The sequence below is a fragment of the Rana temporaria genome, chromosome 1 (assembly GCF_905171775.1).
Source record: "Rana temporaria chromosome 1, aRanTem1.1, whole genome shotgun sequence".
NCBI lineage: Eukaryota > Metazoa > Chordata > Amphibia > Anura > Ranidae > Rana > Rana temporaria.
This window is the reverse complement of record NC_053489.1, coordinates 346491064-346498946: the sequence shown is the minus strand read 5'-3', so window position 1 is coordinate 346498946 and position 7883 is coordinate 346491064. Positions and strand designations below refer to the sequence as shown.

Genomic DNA, 7883 nt, shown 5'->3' with positions numbered 1-7883 from the left:
TTCTGTTTTTATTAAACCATTTGAGTCGAAAATGTTTTGCACCGTAAATTGCCTAGTCAGCGTCTTTAAAATATAAAGCTTAACGCAGTGCATTTTCCTGCCAGTTTTTGGAGATGTGATTACAGCTCGTTCCAGAACACAAAAAAGGCTGTGGTCACATAATACATGTGAATACATGCCTGTTATTACAGTCAGACAAGAAAATCTTGTCTGAGCTGGCAGCTTGCGAAGAGCTGTATCACGTAGAGATACTATCCTTCGCTTCTCGCACCGAATCCTTGCTTGCCGCCTCCATAGAGATATACAGCAGATGTATTACATCCTTCTTTGCTTCGGGTACATGCATGTTTGCAGGCCACAGGTAGGTGTGGGGATCAGGGACAGGTTGACACGGGCAGGGACAGTAAAGACCACCTCGCTATAATAAACTTGTTTGTTATAACTTTTTATCTTAGGGCATTGTCTAATGCTTGCTATACATGTATAGCTTGAAGCCTCGTACACACGACCGAGAAACTCGACGGGCGAAACACATCGTTTTGCTCGTCGAGTTCCTTGTTAGGCTGTCGAGGATCTCGGCGAGCCAAATTTCCTCATTCCCGTTGAGGAAAAAGAAGACATGCTTTCTTTTTGGCTTGACAAGATCCTCGACAGTTTCCTCGTCGAAAAGTGTACACACGACCGGTTTCCTCTGCAAAAAAAAAAAAAAACAGCAAGTTTCTTGCTGGTTTTTGCCGAGAAACTCGGTCCTGTGTACGAGGCCCTATACTGCAATTGATGTTCTATCACTCGGAAAAAGTGTTTGATTCAACACAAGACCGTACACGCACCAGCGTTAATTCAGTCACTTTTATTGAACGAAACCTAATTGAGAAAGTTAATGAGCACAATGCTGTGGGCACAGATAGGGCTCGGAACATAAAGAGTTAAACTTGGAAAAAGTCGTACAGCAAACAGTACATGTATTTTTAGTTTGACAATAGCACATGCATCTTTCCGTAGAGCCCCGAGTTGTCAGCCTTCAACTCCTCTACCCAAGGCTTTGCTTCTGTTGCTTTGCAAATGTTACGTTGAACACAGACATGCTTCTGATGCCTATTGGACAAATTCAGGAATGTTATTAGGGACCTAAAAGACCCGGGGACCCTTGGGCACCTAGATTTAAATGGTGTGTGTTAGATACAGAAATTAATGAAAAATGGCAGATTCTCTAATTTACTTAAAGCTCAACCCTGGAACATCTGAAACCTCTTACAATGGGGTTGCCTCAACACTGCAAGGGTTATTTGATCATTAAGGTCTACAAAAGAAGACTAACTCACCCGATCCTCTGCTCCTCCGTGCTGCTAGACCAGGGATCTCCAACTATGGCCCTACAGCTTTTGCCTAACTACATGTCCCATGAGGTATTGTGAAACTCTGCCATTCACAAAAAGGACTAGGTATGATGGGAATTGTTGTTCCTGTACAACTGGAGGGCCATAGTTTGGAGACCCCTGTAAGCTAGACCAATCCCTCTGGCATTTTCTCCACCCCCCCCCCATGCTTTAGCTGTCAAGGCCTCGTGCACACGACCGAGTTCCTCGGCAAAAACGAGCAAGAAACTTGCTGGGAGATATTTTTTTGCCGAGGAAACCGGTCGTGTGTACATTTTCGTCGAGGAAACTGTCGAGAAACTCGACGAGCCAAAAAGAGAGCATGTTCTCTATTTCCTTGACGGGAATGGAGAAAATTGGCTTGTCGAGTTCCTCGACAGCCTAACAAGGAACTCGACGAGGAAAACGATGTTTCGCCCGTCGAGTTCCTCAGTCATGTGTACGAGGCTTGAGATCTGATCGTATCTCATCAAGACTGTTCAGTGTCCATAATAGTGGTTCACTGAAAATGAAAATTCTGGACCAAAACCGAAATTCAGGGTGCACTTGGCTGAAAACCAAAACCGAAACGGACAGTTTTTTAAATAAAATATATACTTTTTTTTATATATTATTGTATTATATTCAACTTTTTCATTAATATCATGAATTTAAATGAATATGAAATTATTGGTATCTTTTCGGTCAATAGGCTGATTTCACACTAAGCAGTTTTTGAAGCGTTTTTGCATAAAAAAAAAAAAAAAAAAAAACGCAAGAAAAGCTCAGGAAAAACACATCCCTTTAAATTTTATGTACGTCTGGTCCATTGCGGTGTTTTAAAAAAAATGCATTCCGCATTTTTGGTAAATATGTGGTCAGTAAAAAAAAAAAACACACCAGAAAGGCACCTCCGTATTGAAAAGGCAGAAAAAACGCCCCCGTGTTGCATTTTTGATGCAGTTTTGAGTCACATGACTTATGAAAAACACACTGTAAACGTGGTAAAATTGCACGTGTCTTGAGGTGCCCATTATCGGCACCTTTTTATCTGTCTGCAAAACACTGATAATCGATGCATCCCTAATGCATAGTTCTGCTTTAGACATGGTAGCACTGAGGGACAGTCCACTGCCAGGGCAATCTACCCTAGACTGAAAGGGCAATTAACCCTCACAGTGCATGCTTTAATTGTTTACCTAACCTTCTAAAGAAAAACTTCATGGAGGTTAGAAATAAATGTATAAGATACAAATAAAAAAAAAAGCTCTCAGCCAAAGATCAAAGTATACTTGACTACAGAATCCTTCATGGGTGACAGCAATAATTACTGCAAAGGGGACCCAGGGCCTTCAGTAGAAGATCTGGAGTATGTGGTGTAGGTCCCAGAGCTACTTAGTACATCTGTCCCCTAAATATTAAAAATACCAATCAAAAGACAACAGGATGCTTATTCCTGAAAAATGGCATGCATGCACCTCATAAAGAGGTGTGTTCAAGGCTTTAACTACTTGGCAACCAGCTATAAGACAAAAGGCGTACTCGGTTTCTAAGTGGAAAACCAGGGTTATAGCTGCAGCAATATGCCTTAACCCTAGAATTGTTTTGTTCAGCCGATTCTAAAACAAATAAAAGTGGCCCAAGCAGCGGATTCGCCACTGGAAGCAGCAGTTCCTGGTGGCTCTTTGGCTTACCTGGATGATTGATAGCCCCAAGAACCAATGCGGCAGCTGGTAACCACTGCGGCAGAGAAAAGATGGCCTCCGCTCATCTCTATGGTCTAGGATGATTGGAGCAAAGTCCCTTCTGGTTCTGGCCCAATGTAAACAAGGCCTTTTTTTTTTTTAAAGCACTAGATCAGAGTTTTTTTTTGTGTTTTTTTTTTTTTTTATCTAGAGCTTTACATTGTAAAGGAGAGATTTAGGTTATTATTGACCCAAGATCTCTCAATAAAAAGGACCTGTCACTGCTTATTTCTATTACAAGGAATTTTTTTTAAAGGAAAAGTGTAAAAATAAAAACAGTAATAACATACATTAAAAATTATTTTTTTTTCCCCGTACTTGCACGCAGTGGTGAACACATAAGTAGGTCACACCCACATAAGTAAACAGTGTTCAAACCACACCTGTGAGGTATCCCAGCGAACGCCAGAGCAAGAGCAATAATTCTAGCACTAGATCTCCTCTGTAACTCCAAACTGGTAACCTGTGGAATTTTTAAAGCATCACCTATTGAGATTTTTAAGTACCATAGTTTGCTGCCATTCCACACAATTTTAAAGCATGACATCTATAGGGTATCTATTTACTCAGCGTAAGATCATCTTTCATGGTTTACAAAAAAATTGGGTTTTATATATATATATATATATATATATATATATATATATATATATATATATATATTTTATATATATATATATATATATATATATATATTTTTTTTTTTTATTATTCTTTTATTTCCCAGAGGCGATTAAGTTCGCATGTGTTGCGCTATATAAGTTTTCATTCATTCCCCCCTTAAAACTGCTGCGCAAATACCGCCTGACATAAAAAATTGCAACGATTGCAATTTATTCTCTAGGGTCTCTGCTAAAAAATATATATAACATGTTTTGGGGGTTCTAAGTCATTTTCTGGCAAAAAAAACATATATGAGGGAAGTGTCAGAATTGGCCTGGTTGGCAAGTGGTTAAAGAATGGCATGTGCTGCAATGAAGTAAGCATGTTTGTCCTACAGCATACTCATTGAGTGCACTTATGAAACTTAGCTGTATTGTAACTTAAGACTGTAAACTAGACATGTGCAGACTGGAATATTTCATTTTGTTTTTTCGTTTTCGTTTGGAAAATAAATTTATTTAGTTATTCCCGAAAATCATTTTGATTTATTTCGTTTTTTCGTTGGGGAATAGCTTTCGTCCGAAAATCCAATAATACTTGGTTTCTATCGAATAAGAATATTTGCAGAACGTCGAATCTTTGTTGGTTTCTGTCTAATGGTCAAAAAAATATTCGAAACGTCGAATCTTACATTTCCGTTCGAATATTCCGCCTACAAGAATTCTAATGTTGTATGACTAGTAATAATGTCGAATCTATTCTCTATAATGTCGAATCTATTTTCTCATAAATCGAAATCTATTCTCTGTAATGTCGAATCTATTATTTCTATAGTGTCGAATCTTTTCTCTATGATGTCGAATCTTTTCCCTATAATGTCGAATCTCTCTATATCGAATTTTTACCGCAACGAAAACGAAAATAAAGCATTTTTTATGTCGAATCTTTCGGTTTTCGTTTCTTGCACTTTCGTTATCATTTGTTAAAACGATAACGAAAAAAACTGATTTTCGGACGAAAATGCATTCTAACGAAAACGAATGCACATGTCTACTGTAAACATGGGGAAGGCAATGGATATCAAAGGAGCTGAACATTACTTGTGTTGTCTTTTTTTTATATGTGTATTATAGGCATTTTGTTAACCATAGCAATGGTGTGAATTTGATCAAACACAGTATACTGAGCTTTTACTGCACTAAGCATGCCACCCTGCAACACTGCATCAGTGCACTTAAAACTACAAGTACATATATTGCCTAACTCAACTAACTGTTCCTTAGCAACATAGTGGCATTCCATGTATTATTGTCATAGCAATTCTAAATTGCATAAACAAGGACAAAGTTTTATAGAAAGGACTGGTTAGTATGGAACAGAAATTGCTTGCATTTGCCGTATGACATCTCCATACATTTTTTTTAAATAGTAGGATATTTAAAATTGAAATATATACTGTATATAATATACATTTTTAACCGGTAGAATATTTAAAACTGAATTTTTTTATACATAATTATATATATATATATATATATATATATATATATATATATATATATATATATATATATGTATATATATATATATATATATATATATATATATATATATATATATATATATATATATATATATATATATATGTATATGTATATGTGTGTGTGTGTGTGTGTGTGTGTGTATGTATGTGTGTGTGTATATATATATATATATATATATATATATATATATATATATATATATATATATATAATTATATATATAATTATATAACAAAAAGGGAAAACGCAAATGTTGACAATGTAGCTATTGGTTTAAAAGAAGCAACTTGAGTTGGGTTTACAGAGTGCATTTACCATCAGCTGGAGCAGCTTCAGGAAATGCAGGCGAACGTCACTAGTGGAGATACTTAACATACCATAGCAAATGAAAGAGGTTAGTCAGGCGGTGAGTAGCTAAATTTACTAAATAGAAACGTGGGCATTCCTATTGCATATCTGCTGGAAAGATATAGAAATCACAGCAGAGCATACCAATATAATCACATAGATGCATTGTGTGTTGGTTTAATAAGGGAGACGTTCAGTGGTCGTGTACAAAGGGCTTGGACTCATAGCAACCAGATTTCACCTTGACTTGGTTTGCTTACATGACAGTGAAAGCTGATTGGTTACTATAGCTTACTACCCTTTGCACACATCTATGCACATTGTTCTATCTTCTTAAAGGGCCACTGTCACAAAAATATTGTAGGTTGATGCACATGGAAAATATGTTATGATATTACTGAATTATGTCATCATTTAGCAGGAAAAGTGTGTCAATTGAGCAAAGAAGGGTCAGTAAAAATGAAGGTACTCTACTATCTAGTGCAACCAGTCTCAACCAAGGTTCCTCCAGAGGTTGCTATGGGGTTCCTTGAGCTGTGGCTGACTGACCTTTCATCCGACGGTGCCTGCATAGTTGTGGGGTCAACGCCATTTGACAGAGCCAACCGCATGAAGCCGCTGATCTTTTTAGCTGTCTATAGAGGCTGCATTTTGAACACTACTGTAAAGGGGGGGCATTTGTCTCACTAACCACCAAGAGGTGGTTAGTGGGAAGGGGTATATTACCCACTCAACAATGAATTTAACAGGTATTCCCAGAGCCCTGAAAATTATTTCAAGGGTTCCTCTGGAGTAAAAAGATTGAGACTGATGCAATGAGTCTGAGTGGGGGGACAAAAAACATGCATACAACGGAGACGTGTGGTGTTCAACACACAGCAGAATGTATAAAATCTAACACCGCATGGAGTACTGAATGTATATTAAACTGTGCAGAGCTAAATGGCATTGGGTATAATATGAATAGCACTACAGTATGTACAGAGTGGTGTGTAGTAAGGAATGCACTCCACAGTGTAGAGAGTGGAGAGGTGAATAGTATAGTGTGTGGAGAGTATGCAGTGTAGAATGAAGTGTGTTCATTAAAGGGGTTGTAAAGGAACATTTTTTTTTTCATAATAAGCATCCTTTACCTGCAGACATTCCTCTTTTCACTTCCTCATTGTTCGTTTTTGCTCAGAAGTTGCTCTATTTCTTCTCTGTTCTGTTCAATTCCTGCTTGTCCGATTTTACTGACCACTGTGAAGGGAGGCTTTACTGCGGTGGTGAGTAACGTGCTCACCCCCTCCTGGGAACTACATCTGTGTGGCAGGACGCTCTATACGTGTTAGAGACTTCAAGGAGGTGTGAATTACTGGGCGTGCTGCAATGCATACTGGGAAATGCAGTTCTTACATGAACGAGCGATGCAAACCAGGAAGTGAATGAGAGAACAGAAACTAGAATGCCGGAGGTGATATAGATGAAGAAATTTAATAGGTATTTACTCATTTTTTTAACAGAATCATTACACTATTCTGTCTGTCTACCTTGCAGACATTCATTTTAGGCAAAATATTTTTTTCCTTTACAACTCCTTTAAGAAGTTTCTTCCGGGTGCAGCAACAGTGTGAGCTATAGTGCCACCATTGATTTCGAAATTCGACCAACCAAGCCTTCAATTTCACCTGATGTTCCTACAGAAAATAATTTTTGTGTCTGGGAATTTTCTTTTCTTTCCTCAGATTTTCTTTTCTTGCACATGCGCATTTCTTTTTCTATTACATTTCTTGCACGATTCTCCCATCATTGATTAGAAAATCCTTTGTCTTTCAAAAATGTCCGATTATTAAAATTCAATGGCCGCACGAAAATAGGCTGTTGCTGCAGCCCACTAATGGTGCAAAATACGAACGAAAATTCTTAGATGAGTTTTTCGGATGAAAATTCTTTCGAAATCCGACCCATGGGTACAAACCTGACAGCAGCAACTGTTTTGTGCGGGCAGCATTTAAAACTGCCAGCAAGAACCTACTGATTCTTGCCAGCAGCTGCCCCAAACCACAACTAAACTCCCATGCAAATGTAGTCTTGGCAAGTGAATTTTCAAAATGTTTGGTAAGTAAGGTAAAACTGTGCTATTTTTAATCATCTAATCAAGTGTGAACAAAAATCTGGTTTGCTTGTTTTTTCCCTTCTTGCACATAATTGGGTATTCTTGGCTTCACCTCATTTAAGTTACTGTATATACTCGAGTATACGCCGAGTTTTTCAGCGAATTTTTTTGTGCTGAAAATGCCCCCCTTGGC

General features: G+C 37.8%; 1 protein-coding gene across 5 annotated transcripts in view; it reads left to right on the top strand.

Annotated features, from left to right (window-relative positions):
- Positions 1–7883, top strand: part of LOC120947049 (transcription factor AP-1-like) — a 35984-nt gene that overhangs the window by 2767 nt on the left and 25334 nt on the right. For 2 of the 5 annotated variants that reach the window (XM_040362022.1, XM_040361997.1), the window contains exon 1: positions 1–361. This exon is cut by the window's left edge and continues 378 nt beyond it. The exons of the other annotated variants lie outside the window; for them this stretch is intronic. The gene's annotated coding sequence lies outside the window, so the exon portion shown is untranslated. The remainder of the gene's footprint in view (positions 362–7883) is intronic. 5 annotated transcript variants of the gene reach the window in all.